General features: G+C 47.4%; 1 pseudogene; it reads right to left on the reverse strand.

The window, feature by feature from the left end:
• Positions 1–13,552, reverse strand: part of LOC131917008 (NACHT, LRR and PYD domains-containing protein 1a-like) — a 34,591-nt pseudogene that overhangs the window by 1,162 nt on the left and 19,877 nt on the right.

Consider the following 13,552-nt stretch of genomic DNA (forward strand, 5'->3'; position numbering starts at 1 on the left):
CCTTTTTAATATTTTTAAAGATTTTTGTAATTTTAAATTATGCTTGTTTGTGTGTGTCTATGCACATGAGTGTAGGTGCCTATAGAGCCCAGAAGAGGGCGCTGGATCTCCTGGAGCTGGAGTTATAAGCAGCCATGAAACATGGGTGCTGGGAAACAAACTCAGGTCTCATGGAAGAATTGAAATTCTTATAAAATCAGTATCTGTATAACTTAAAAAGCCACATCATTTTTCTGGGGGCATTTATGATCAGTTGGCCCATCATGGATCTTTCTCCTACCTCTGTGCACCCTGAATTTGTCCTGGGTTTACCTGGTTTCAACAAGGTTTCCCAAACTACAGTGTCAGCATTCTTGTTTTTTATTTCCAACCGGATCCCTGATTGTAAGTGGCCAACATAGATTTCTGAGAAGAGCTGGGCTTCCGTGGAGCTCCGGTAGCACAGTTCAAGTTCCTGGAGAAAGCAAGAGCCTCTATGTGAGAAGCCATTGTTTGTCCTGAAGATGAGTCTTTCCCCACTCCAACACCCTCTTGGTCCTACTCCATTGCAGAGGGACATTATCCTTTCTCCTGAAGTCAATTGCTTTGACACCATGTACTAACTCAGAAGGGTGAGAGCACTGAAGAGAATCCATGGACCAACTCAAGGCTCATTCTCAAAGTAGTGCTCACACATTCTAAGCCAAAGCTTTTCCCCTTCATCTTTTCTTTTCTCTCTTCCTCTTCATTCTTCCTTCCTTCCTTCTTTCTTTCTTTCTTTCTTTCTTTCTTTCTTTCTTTCTTCCTCTTTAACTGGGCCTTTCTTTTTCCTTCTTTCCTATCTTGAATCTAAAGCCCTCGTTCCTTTAGTACAAAATTTCATTCCTAACAAGTCCCAAACTTAACTTGTTTCCAGTCAACAGAAAACTTACATCTATCCGTTTTCCTAGGCAAATCAAATCTAAGACAGAAGACTTGACTCCCAGCTGTCTTTCAAGCATGCCCTTCCCAAGTCTTCTCAAACTCAGAAAATTGCACAACCATCTTTTGAGTGCTCAGATCTCCATCTGCGTACCATCTGTAACCTCTTCCTGTATCTTCCCATAATAACCTGTCTATCAAAGTCTGTTGCCTTTACCAACATGATTGATTTAGAAACCCATCATAAAGATTCATAGTCCTTTTGGTCTTGACAGTTTCTTGTGTTGTCAGTTTCCTGACTCTATCAACTATTCTTCATCGCCATGGCTGCTTCCTTAGTTAAGCTACCATGGCCTCTCATCTGCATCCTTTAGATTTGTTCTTGCTTTTGCTCTTGCCTGCTTATCATCCATTCTCACCTAGTGCTAGAAACATCTTTATCAGAGTAAACAAAGTCCTGCATGATCATGTTTAAGACCCTGTAGGTGGAAGTTTCTCTCCTGCCTGCCTGCTCCCAAATACCCAGCAGCTGCCTCTTAAATAATTGACTATGAGGCTTATTTATAAATGCTCAGCCAGTAGCTCAGGCTTATTATTCACTTGCTTTTTCACTTAAATTAACCCATAATTCTTGTCTATGTTTAGCCATGTAGCTTGGTACCTTATCTCTGTACAACATTTTCATCTTGCTTCCTCTGTATCTGGCTAGCCACTCCTTGACTCCACCTTCCTTCTTCCCAGTATTCTCAGTTTGGCTTTCCTGCCCAACTTCCTGCCCAGCTACCAACCAGTCAGTATTTTTTTTTTTTTTTTTGGTTTTTCAAGACAGGATTTCTCTGTGTAGTTTTGGTGCCTGTCCTGGATCTTGCTCTGTAGCCCAGGCTGGCCTCGAACTCACAGAGATCTGCCTGGCTCTGCCTCCTGAGTGCTGGGATTAAAGGCATGAGCCACCACTGCCCAGCAAGTCAGTCAATTTATTAAACCAATTTGAGCGACAAATATTTACAGTGTACAAGAGCATTATCCCACAGCAGACCCCATGGTGGGGTCTTGCCTTTGCACTTGCACAAAATCAAAATTCCATAACAGGACAAACTGGACCAATGAGTCCTAGGAGGTGCTGCCTCTAGTGTGACCCCACTTTCTGCTACATGCACCAACTCTGCCACGCTAACTTCCTCTCTGGCACCTGGAGATTTCAAGCTTGCTCTCATCTTTGTGCCTCTGTACATGTTCCTGTGTCTGAAGTACTTCAGAATCCTACATGTCTCAGCTCTTTATGTCAGTGAGGCCTCAACTCAAATGGCATCTTCTCAGAGATGTTTCTGACTTGCCAATAGAAGTGTCCAAGTCATTCTCTGATAAGTACAAATCCTACAACTGATTTTGGTGAAAAGGCTGAGAAGTGATCCCAAGTCACTCTCACAGTGCTGTATTTACTTGCTAGCTCTCGGTGTTACCGGTAACTATTATTTATTCAGTTCTTACCTGATGGGATGCTACCCTCCCAAGTAAATGGATCTCTCTGACCTATCTCCCCTGAAGCATATCTCTGGCACTAGGTTAACATTTGTTGAATGAGTAGATTATCTCTCTCTTATCACTGGTTGGCAACAGATATACGGAAGGGCTCCAAACTGTGCAGCTTGCCTATTCATCCTTTGGTTCATGATTCCAAATGTAACAGACAGACATCACCTCCTTTTCAGTACCTGTCACCTAGCTCAATATTAAATAGGATCATCAAGGTGTGAGTGTGTGTATGTGTATACATGTGCCATGGTGTGCACGTGGAGGTCAGAAGACAGCTTGATCGAGTCAGTTCTCTCCATTTACCATGGGGGCTCCAGGGACCAAACCTAGGTCATCAGGTGTGGTGGCAAGTGCCTTTATCTCCTGAGCCATCTTGCTCATAAGGCTCCACCTTACTTTTTGCTAGGCTGGCCAGCTTTCCCAAGGGATCCTCCTATCTCTGTCTTCCCAGCACTGGAGTTACAGGCAGCTTTTCACATGGGTACTGGAGTTCTTAACTCAGACTTTCATGTTTGCTTGAAATCACACTTTGCTGCCATCTCCCCAGCCCCTGTCTGGGATCATTTATTTTTTGTCTTTTTTTTTTTTTTTTTTTTTTTTTTTAGACAAGGTTTCTCTGTGTAGCCCTGGCTGTCCTGGAACTCTATCTGTGGACCAGGCTGGCCTTGAACTTACAGACATTCACCTGTCCCTGCCTCCCAAGTGCTGGGACTAAAGCCGTGCACCACCACCTGGCCTGTCTGGGGTCTTAAGTGCTGTTGATAGCCAGTGTCCTGATAGATGTTTCAGACTAAACTCACACTCGTCTAACTCTGGTTCAGCCACAGACCACCATTCATATATGCTTTCTGTTCATAAGCAGAAAATCTGGGTCAGTTATGGACATATGGGTAATACAGATTAACACTCAGTAGCTTTTGGTCAAAGAGTATTGGGAGAGGATATACTGAGAAATAGGGAAAAGCCAAAGGCAGTCCCCAGTGTCCTGGAAGAATCTGAGACTCAGCTAAATCTCAGTGTCAATACAAAGAGTTCCAAGACTTGCGGGTCAGCCATGTTACAGCTCTTCCATTGGACATGCATAGGGCATCTTCTTTAAACAGCTTACCATGAAGCCCACAGAATCCCAAACACCCTACAACACATACTAAATGAATTTTGTATGTTCAACCATTCCGATATTCTATTGCTTTAGTTTCACCATGGTAACATTTGGTTTGTTGAGATCGCCAGTCATAGAACTGTCCCTGCTCTCTGACAATACCCAACATAGAGTAATTAGGCTTCCTTAGTCCTTCCTGACAATTACCAAACGACGGACATCCTACAGTGCTTTCTTCCTAGAGCCATTTTACTGAGATGTCCCACGATGAGTAATAAGTCAGGTTTATTTGGCTTCATGGCTTTAGCACAGTATAGCCTAAACACTATTGTGCTCCAAGTTAGTCCATCCAGTTGTGATTTCCGGTACACCATGAATTCCAATTGCTTTCCTCCAAACCTCAAGTTTCAGTGCCTGAGAGAACCACCTAACAGGTTTTCCCAAGCCTAACATCTGATCTTTGAAAAGGACAAATATCAGGCTGCTTACCTTGGGTATAATTTCCATAGTCCCTGAACCAGACACGGTATATCGAGAGCCCACATAAAGGGAGCCCATGGGGGGAGGCTTGTGTATTCGCACAAACTGGAACTTCATTTCTTCATCATCTATGGCCTAAGGAAGGTAATGGACAGTGATTTCTGCCGTACATAATCTTGCTGAATAAGGTGAGATGGTCCATTGGTTCTTTTGTGTGTGTGCATGGAAGCGGGGGTGGGGGGGTGGTAACCAAACCTCTGCAACCCTCCTCCCCATGCACTGTACAGACAGCTCCACTCTAGTTTGTTCCAAGTTCACAATGGTCGTAGGGTCACTGCCAGAGAAGAAGGGGCAGGGAAAGGCTGCAGGTTGGGTGTGGAGCCTCCTCATCCTTCCAATGCCACAAAAGAGGCTGTAGAAAGCTGTGAAGAGGTTAGTGAAGGGGCAGCAGACATAAGGAAGACTTGGGGTTGAGGAGAACAGACCAAGTCTGAGCAGAGGGCAGATCACTCACCCACACCAGGGTCTACTCACAAGAGGCCCACCCTCACTCCCAGGAGAGGATCCCATTGGGATGCTCTCCTCGTTTCGTGTTTTCTGTCAGCCCACCCTGGATGGGCCTGTGTGGTTCTCACCTTCCGAATAGTGCAGTCATTGGGGATCAGGTAAAGGTGGAGTTTCAGTTCCTCAGCATGAGGTTGATGGTAGAGCAACGTGATGGAGGTGATGGATACGAATTTCCAGGAGGCAGGGATTCTATTCAGTAACACTCCTATAGCCGAGAAGCTGGGGTTTTTCAGAACTGTGCAATGTGGCTCCACTTTGGCTGGCTTCTCCAAGACTACCCCGTCCTTCATAAAGTGGGCCACTTGGAACTTTGAGGTGTCCTCCTGAATTCCTGTCCAAGAATGGAGTCAAATGGCATAGATTAAGTGCCTGCCTGAGCCAGACTTGGCTTGGGATAGTAGAAGCCCAGGGCTCAGCTCAGAGAGACATTGGAGGACGATTAAATGACTCTGTCCTCTCAAAAATCCTAATCCAGGGGAATGGATTTAGGCAGCGCTTTAGGAAAGTGATGATGTAGAACCCTCATGAATGGGCTTAGGAGAGAGTCAAGGGCCCCCTTCTGCCACCTGAGAGAAAAGTAGAAGGTGCCATTTACAAAGAAGATAGTCTTTTCTAGACACTGAGTATACTAGCACCTTGATCTTGGCCTTCCTAGGAGACCTCCAAAGACAATTGTCACCAGCTTGGTGAATTCATTCCTATCCAAATGTGACCTGCAGTTCAGCAGGCTTTGGCTAGATTCCTTTGCACTCAAAGGCTCCCTAATTCCTTGGGAAAATCCCATTTCCCCGGCCTACTTGGTGGATGGATGAGAGTAACAAGGGTATGGATTGAGTGACTTTATAATGGGAAAGGGTGGGCTTGCCAACCACCCCTTCCCCTAGGTTTAGAGTGTGAAAAGGGGCTAAAGACAGACTATTTTCTCTGTTCTTGTTTGGCTGTAGACCTTCACTCTATCAGTCAAATACCAGCCTTGGTTACCTTGGAGATCCACAAAATGAGGGAGGTACACAGCGGCCACAGCTCCCTGCTCAGCCTTGATGTCAAACAGAGGCCCAGCCACCATGTGACTCTGTTCCAGGGAAGTCTTGCCCAGGAATTGGCTCCAGGCACAGAATTCTATCTCTACAGTCACCGCTCTTGTCACCACAAAGCGAAGACCAGTGCTGGGCCAGTGATAGGAGCCAGCCATGGGGAACTGAACTCTAGAAGATGCAGAAACAGACATGCATTGGATAAGGTCTGCTCACAGGCTGGATACAGATCTGGTGCAGGGCCATAGACACACCGACTTCAGTCAAATCTCTGAGTCCTGGCTCCTTTGCTCTCTGCATATGGACCCTAAACAAAGTATTTAGCCTTCTGACTCCTGGTTTCCTTATCTGTAAATAGGGGCAATGGCAATATCATCTTATAGACCTGTGAGTACTGAGTGAGCTAGAGCAAACCTACAGGGGAACACACACCTAGAGCAACTAGCTATGATGAAATAGGTGAGTCTCTCTCTCTCTCTCTCTCTCTCTCTCTCTCTCTCTCTCTCTCTCTCTCTCTCTCTCTCTCTCTGTGTGTGTGTGTGTGTGTGTGTGTATTAAGTTCTAGGGGTCAAACTCAAGACCCTTTATATGCTAGGCAAGGGCTCTACCAATTGGCCACATCTTCAGCTCTTAGTGTTCTTATTTTTAAAGAGTATATTTCTTTCTTTCTTTTTTTTTTGGGGGGGGAGGGTTTAGAGACAGGGTTTCTCTGTGCAGCTTTGGAGCCTGTCCTGGACAGGCTCTGTAGACCAGGCTGGCCTCGAACTCACAGAGATCCGCCTGCCTCTGCCTCCCGAGTGCTGGGATTACAGGTGTGCGCCACCGCCACCACCACCCGACTAAAGAGTATATTTCTTTATAAGGGTCTAAGGCTGGTGAGGTGGCCTGGCAGGTAAAGGCACTTTCTGACAAACCTGAGAATTCATGTGTGTGTTCACAAATAAACTTTAAAATGAGCATATGTTAATATTAGTAATAAATACTTGGCCTTGAAACAACGCTTTACTGAGATCATTAGTGACTTTCTCAAAGGCTTCCCATTGGGTGACTGGTGGGTGGACAAGAGGCAGTTTCCATGGGAGGAAGTCAAGAGTGACAGTTTCTCCAGCTGAGACAGTGACTATCACCATGTTGGAGGAAGGTAACAAGTTGTGGAAGACACTATGACTGTGGATATTGTCACTCATTACTCATGGGACTATGACCCTTGGAGAGCAGGGCTGCTGTGGGCATCCTGATGTCCCTAGCTTCTAGTGGTGTTTGACACACAGCAGTTGTTAGCTGAGCAAGATCACTAATAGGCTATAAGGATTTAAGTGAAATTTAAGAGTCATGACAAGCCAAACATAAGTTGTTTGCATTGTGATTAAAATAATCACCTGCAAGAAACACACTTCAAGTCCTCGAGCAAATGTGCACACAGGGTGGGGTCTGTTTAATTGAAATGAAAGACCTGTTGGCTCTGTTTGATGTGGTAGTTCCATGCTGGCTATGGAAGACAGGATCTCATTTTAGTTTTGGCAGGATTCTTAGTGAAAAGTTTATGGAGAGATATCAGTTACCATAGACTTAAATCCTATAACAGTGACGAGAAAGGCTGAATGAGAGTGGTTGAAATGAATCTGGCAAAGCTAGGTAACAGGACGAGGAAGCATTTTACTTTTTACTTTTGTCAATGTTTGGAAACATTCACCTTGGAAGCTTGTTTTTTCACTGTAGAAGGCACATGCCCACTGTTTCAGCCCCTCCCTGCTCCCTGGCTTGGTAAGCAGAGGGTGTAAGGATTCTGTCCTTAATTACGTCATCATCCTGCGATGCGTCCCAGCCTAAAAAGCAGGTGGGCCCTCTGTGCACCCTCTTCTTCCTCTCTTTCCTTTCTGCTCCTTCCTTCCGTCTGTTCTCTCTCTCTCTCTCTCTCTCTCTCTCTCTCTCTCTCTCTCTCTCTCTCTCTCTCTGTCTCTGTCTCTCTCTCTCCCTCTCTCCCTCTCTCTCTGTCTCTCTCTCCCTCTCTCTCTTCCCCCTCTCTCCCAATAAAGCCCTAAAAAGGTAACCATGGCCTGTAATTCCTCCAATCAACACTCTCCTCCATCTGCATGGCCGCTGTGAGCAGCAGCCAGCCAGGAGCAGCATGCCATTTAACCAACAGAGGGGACATACTATGGGAGACTGGTTTGGATGTCAGCCTTTGGAATCCTTTGTGGGGCGTGGAATGGAGAATAGCTCACTCACCTGTACAGGTTTCTTTCTCTGTCAACCACCTCAGTAGCCACAGGTCCTGTGCTGCCACAGGTCCTGTGCTGCCCCAGAAGCCATCTTCAGTCCCAAGAGACTCTGTGAGCTTGTCTCTCAGAGGGGAAGAGTCGGGTGAGTGGGGGAGTTTCTGCTGTGCTGTGTGTGGAGCTCCTTCCTCTGGAAGAGGCAGGACAATGGTCACTCCCCAGCCTCTCTCTCCAGCTAGACTGGGGCTAGGCTCTTCCTGAGACCTGGCTGTAGCAGGGAGTGAGTCTGTTCTCTTTGTCCCTGCTCTGGAGGCTTCTCTGTTTCTTTCATTTTTTCCCCTCTCCCTTCTTCATCCCTCTTTTCTCCTCTCACTATCTCCTTTTTTTTCTTGTTTTCACTGCTCACCTTCTGAGCACCCCCAAACCTTGGCATCTGCTTCTGACTAATGCCCTGCCTTCTTCTTCCCTACTGGTCCAGAAGTGTTTCTTTCCCCAGCATTTCTCCAGAGACAGGTTCAAGATAGAACCTGTCTCTGGGAAGGGCTGGGGAGGTGGTTTCCAGGCCTTAGCATATGACAGTGGGACATGGGTCCCTGGTATAGAGTCTGATGCCTGCCATAGACATGTGAGAGGGATAACATTGAATCCTGATGCTGTGATAGAAGAAAGCAAACTATCATTCTTCTAGATTCTAAATGTGAAAGATGGTGCAAGTTCCTCTTTCCAGGAGTGAACCTGCTTTTTCCCATATCAGAGATGGGGGAGAGAATGATGGTCCCATCATGATGCTTCAAGTCTGGCCCCTTCACATACCTGACTGTAGTCTCTGCCGCTTGCATGAGGATGGGCCAGCACTCATTTCTCCTTTATCCAGACCCAGAGTAGAGACAGTCTCATGTGGTTTCCTGTATGCAGAGATGTTCTTCCCCTCAGAGGTCAGGGGAAACTAGGGTTGTCTATAAGACATCCCCACCTACAATCTAATTCATCTGAATTTGAACTAAGGCCCATGATTCTCCTCTAGGCCACGTCTCTATGATTCCCTTTCCCCAGGTCTACCTAGGTACCTATGTCATAACTGATATCATCTTGATCCCTTCCTTTTTAAAAATTTTATTCGTATTTTTGTGTGTATGAGTGCTCTGCATGTATGCCTGCGTGCCAGAAGAGAGCACCAGATCCTATTATAAGTGGTTGTGAGGCACCATGTGGTTGCTGGGAATTGAACTCAGGACCTCTGGAAGAGCAGTCAGTGCTCTTAAGCCCTGAGCCATCTCTCCAAGGCCTCTGCCTTTGTGAATGGGTTAGTGTCATAATCACAGGAGCAGAGAGAGTCTTGTGGCCAGAATGGGATTGCCACAAAAGCCAGCTTGGCCTCTCGCTCTCATTGTACATTCTGGTCCTTTTCTGTTCTGCCCGGGGATGGCAAAACAAGGAGGACTTCCCCTGATGTGGAGCCCACAGCTTGACACTCCCCAGTCTTTACAACTCCAGCGAATCATCTCTTTTCGATGTAGCCAGTCACAGGTGAGGCAGCAGAAGAGGAACTGAGACAGTCACCCACCCTGACAGCACCTCCCACATTTCTGTCCTTTCTGTTCTCTGCTCTCCACCTTCACAGATGCCAACTATGTCCTGAGAGAGAGACAGAGACAGAGAGGAGAGAGAGAGAGAGAGAGAGAGAGAGAGAGAGAGAGAGAGAGAGAGAGAGAGAGAGCCTGATGGCCTGAACCACTGCATCACACTCCAACAGGTTTTCTGCTTTTCTGCTCTCAACCTCCTCTAGCCCAGTTTCTAGAAGGTAGTTGACCAAAAGATAGGAAACAGGTGTCCCTTCACTGCTGAAGCCCTGGAGTGGCTCTCTTCTGTTTCTTGGAAGAAAGTGATGGATTCATAACATGCCCCCACGGTTGGGCGTATTTGCACATGCTCGGCGGACCTGGACACTTCCGCTTAGCCAGTTCCAGGTCAAAATAGCCATTCCCGGGTCAAGGCGGCTTGCATGACCAGGATCCGTGACTTTGCATGGTTATGTAAGAGCATGCAATGCAGCCATGTGATCTACGCACATGCGTGGAGTTACGTCGTCGACCTGTGCACGCCCAGCCTTTATAATCTCTCTCTCTCTCCTCTTCTTTTTCTCTACACACGTGTCTTCCAAAGGCCTGAGCACTCGTCTGTCCCTTTCATCTTAATAAAACTCTCGTTAGCGGATTCTGTCGTGTTTTGTGACATTTCCTCGCAGGGTAAGAGCACCGCGAAATAACTAACAGAAAGTCCTTAGCACAGTTCACACGCTTTGCCACAGCCCTGTCGTCCTCCAGCCCCAACTATGCCACCTTTTCTTCCTTCCCCAGACTCGTGGCTTTCACACTCAGCGTGCTTGAGTGTCACTTGGATGACCTGCTAAATCAGAGATCCTATTGACGGAAGCTGCTTCACTCCTGGATGCGGAACCAATAGGTCTGGCACGGGCCCTGAGAAGCTGTGACTCTTTTTTTTTTTTTTTTAAGTTTTTAAAATTTGATTTTATGTGTATGATTGTTTGCCTGCACATATGCATGTGTAGTTCATGCATGCCTGGTGCCCACAGAGGCCAGAAGAGGGCACTGGATACTCGGAACTTAGTTGCAGATGGTTGTGAACCACTATTTGGATGCTGGGAACTGAACCTGAGTCTTCTGTAAGAGCAGCAAGTGCTCTAACCAGTGAGCAGTCTCTCTAGCCCCAAACATCTCTCTGTGTCTTTGTCTCCCATCTGTGGTGACTCCATTGCTCCAGCATTCTGGGTTCACTGTGGAGCTGGTAGCTACTTGTGCTGTGCCCAGAGGATTCTCTACTCATTTCCTTTTTTTCCGTTATTGAAGGAGGGAGGAGGTCTTAAAAACAGGCTTACAGCACAATGGGAGAACCCTGGAGGGCAGGAGTTCGCTACAGATGTTTTACAATCTTGCATCTAAGCTGTTAATGCCCAATATGCAGGATACACAGACAAGGAACTTCCCTTAAGCATTCAGGAGGGTGGAACCCGGCAGGGAATTAGCACAGGGAGGACATCAAGGTCAAGGTCAGCAAGCAAGGCAACAGCTACCCAAAATGAGGGCCATCCTTTTTTTTTTTTTAATCTCCTCCATTTCACATGGAGGGATTTAAGAGGCAGGTTATGTGATTCTATTTTCACTAATGAACAAAACCAACACAAATGAAATCAAAATAACCCACTTCATGCTGGTTGCTATGGTTTCCTGGTTTCTTCCTGTTCTGATTTCTCTCTCCTGCCACCCCAGGACCATTTTCTCACCTCTGAGCTCTGGACCAGCCATAGGATCTCAGTTTGGACCACTCCTTACCATGTGCTCTGGATGAGAAGCTTGGGATTCTTTTCCGTCAGAGTCCTCAGCTCCGCCATCACCTGCTCACTCAGAGAGGCCTGGTCTAGCCTGCAAGCACAAGGGAAGCCATATTGTCCTGGGATACACCAAGGAGTATGGAAGACTCTCACAGTTAGGTCCCTCAGAATTAGGCTCTGAGATGAAGCCAGCGAGGGAGCTTATTAGGGTGTGTTCTTTGGCCAACACCAGGACAGAGAAGAGAGGGTAGTAGCCATGGAGAGGGGCAGATGTGCCCATGAAGTGGTGCCGGTGAGGTCTTGGCCAGATCACAGGCATATCGGAACTGGGATGATGGCCTTTGGGACTATTGCCTTTTTATACTCCTACATGGTGCAGATGCTGGATCTGAACCATCCTAGGAATGGGGCATGACTGGGTGTGGAGGTTCTTGTTGGGAGAGAGCATCCCTACAGCCCTCAGCATCACTGTGGTTGGGGGTCATGGCTTTGTCACAGAAGTGACTCTGGAGAGCTGTTTAAAGAGAATGTAGAAGGTCTGGGTTCTAGGATTCTGTGAGAATTCCGCTAGAAGGACAGAATCTTTGTCCCATTTCTGTCTTCCCCATTTCAGTGCTGGAGATGGAAGCTGTGTTCTCACACATGAGCTTTCTCTATTGAGCCACAAGCCAGGCCCTGGATTCCACTCTTACAGGCTTCAAGTCCCGGGGTTTCTGTAGGTTTCGGAGAATTACCACCTTCCTTGGGCCTCCATGTCCACAACCAGGGACACCATCACTCCCTCTCAGCCTGCTATGAAGCGAGAACAAGGCAGGAGAGGAAAGAGTCCTACACTTCGGAGAGGCTGTCCGTGTCACTGCTCCTGCCCTAGGGGCTGTTCTCCTTGGGGCGGGGGGGAGATGGAGCCCGTGAAGTTGAAGCTTGTTCCTGTCTCCAGGAGGGAAGGAGGCAGCTAAGATTGACAAGTAACCGAGATGTGTCCTGAAAGCGGAGCTGTGGCAGAGGCCAGCATTAGAAAGGCTCATCAGCGTGTGCAGAGAGTCATGGGTAAAAGCTGGATAGGTCGGTTTCCACCATCCGTGAGGTCAAAAGCAGACTCCTCCTGGCCATGTCCTGCTCCGACTGTTCCTTTAGATTTCAGAGCAGAAGTGGTGGTCCTGGTGGGAAAGTCACAGGGCAGAGGCTTCTTGGACTCTCTCTGCCAAATGGAAGAACCAGAGGGCACTGGACACAGGGGTCTAGAGCCTTCTATGGTTCTCTGAGCACATAGCAGGAGGGCTCTGGCCAGGAACTGCAGGGAGTGTTCCTCCAGGCTCATGCTGGGGAGGTAGAAGGGAGAGGAAGCTGGATGCATGGAAGTAGAGAAGGACATACAGGAGGGAGGCTTTCCTAGTTTGCATGTAAATCTAGGGCTTGGAGATGACTCCAGTTCAGCCACACAGGGTCGGCTGAAGCTCTTCTAAGTCTCTGTGTCCGCCCTTTGGCCTCCTTTTGTTTCAGGGTCTTCTCCCACTCTGCTTTTGTCGGGACTGCTGTCCCTAGACTGCCCTCCATGGACCCTTCAATACAGTCTCCCCTCCCACGGCATTACACACTCACAATACTATTGACTCCGCAGCATCCAGCAGAGCTTGTCGATAGAGTCAGGGGCTGATGGGTGATCTATGCTTGTCTCTTCCCACCCACCTTCAGGAGGACGGAGCCATGTGTGTTTGTGACTCTATACCCAGGGCCTGGACCAGTGCTTGGCATACAGGTGCCTAATACAAAGGAATGAATGAGTGAATGAGTGAAGAGCTACCACGGAGTGAAATGAAGCCATTTGAACATGCAGCCTCATTTTAAACCTTTCTTTTAATTTATTCTTTGTGTCTTTCACATCATGCATCTCAATCCCATTCATTTCCCTGTCCCTTTGTATCTGCCCTCTGCCCTTGCAACCTCCCCCGACAAAATAAAACAAAATAAAAAGTTTAGGAGAAAAAAAAAAAAGGAAAAATCAGTCTCATCATGGGAGCTGTAGTGTGACAGATTTGCAAGTGTTCATTGCAAAGAGTCATTGGTCTGGTTCGAGGCCTCTGGTTTCTGCTGCACTATCAATGATGGCCCTCACTGGGACTCCTCTTGGATATCCTGTTGTTGCCCTGTGTCATGGAGATCCTGCAGCTTTAGGTCTGCAGGACTGATCCCTTCACATGCTCTCACAGATCATAGATGGGGTGCATGGTGGGGTGGGCCAACTCATAACCCTGATTCTGGGCCTGGGTAGTTGCAGGGTTGGTCAGCCTGCCAGCTCTCCCCAGTCCTCACCACCAGGGTGAGCTCTCCAGCATTGCCCTGACTAGTTAGCTCCTTGTAGCAATGAGCA

Source organism: Peromyscus eremicus, chromosome 8a (assembly GCF_949786415.1).
Source record: "Peromyscus eremicus chromosome 8a, PerEre_H2_v1, whole genome shotgun sequence".
Lineage (NCBI taxonomy): Eukaryota > Metazoa > Chordata > Mammalia > Rodentia > Cricetidae > Peromyscus > Peromyscus eremicus.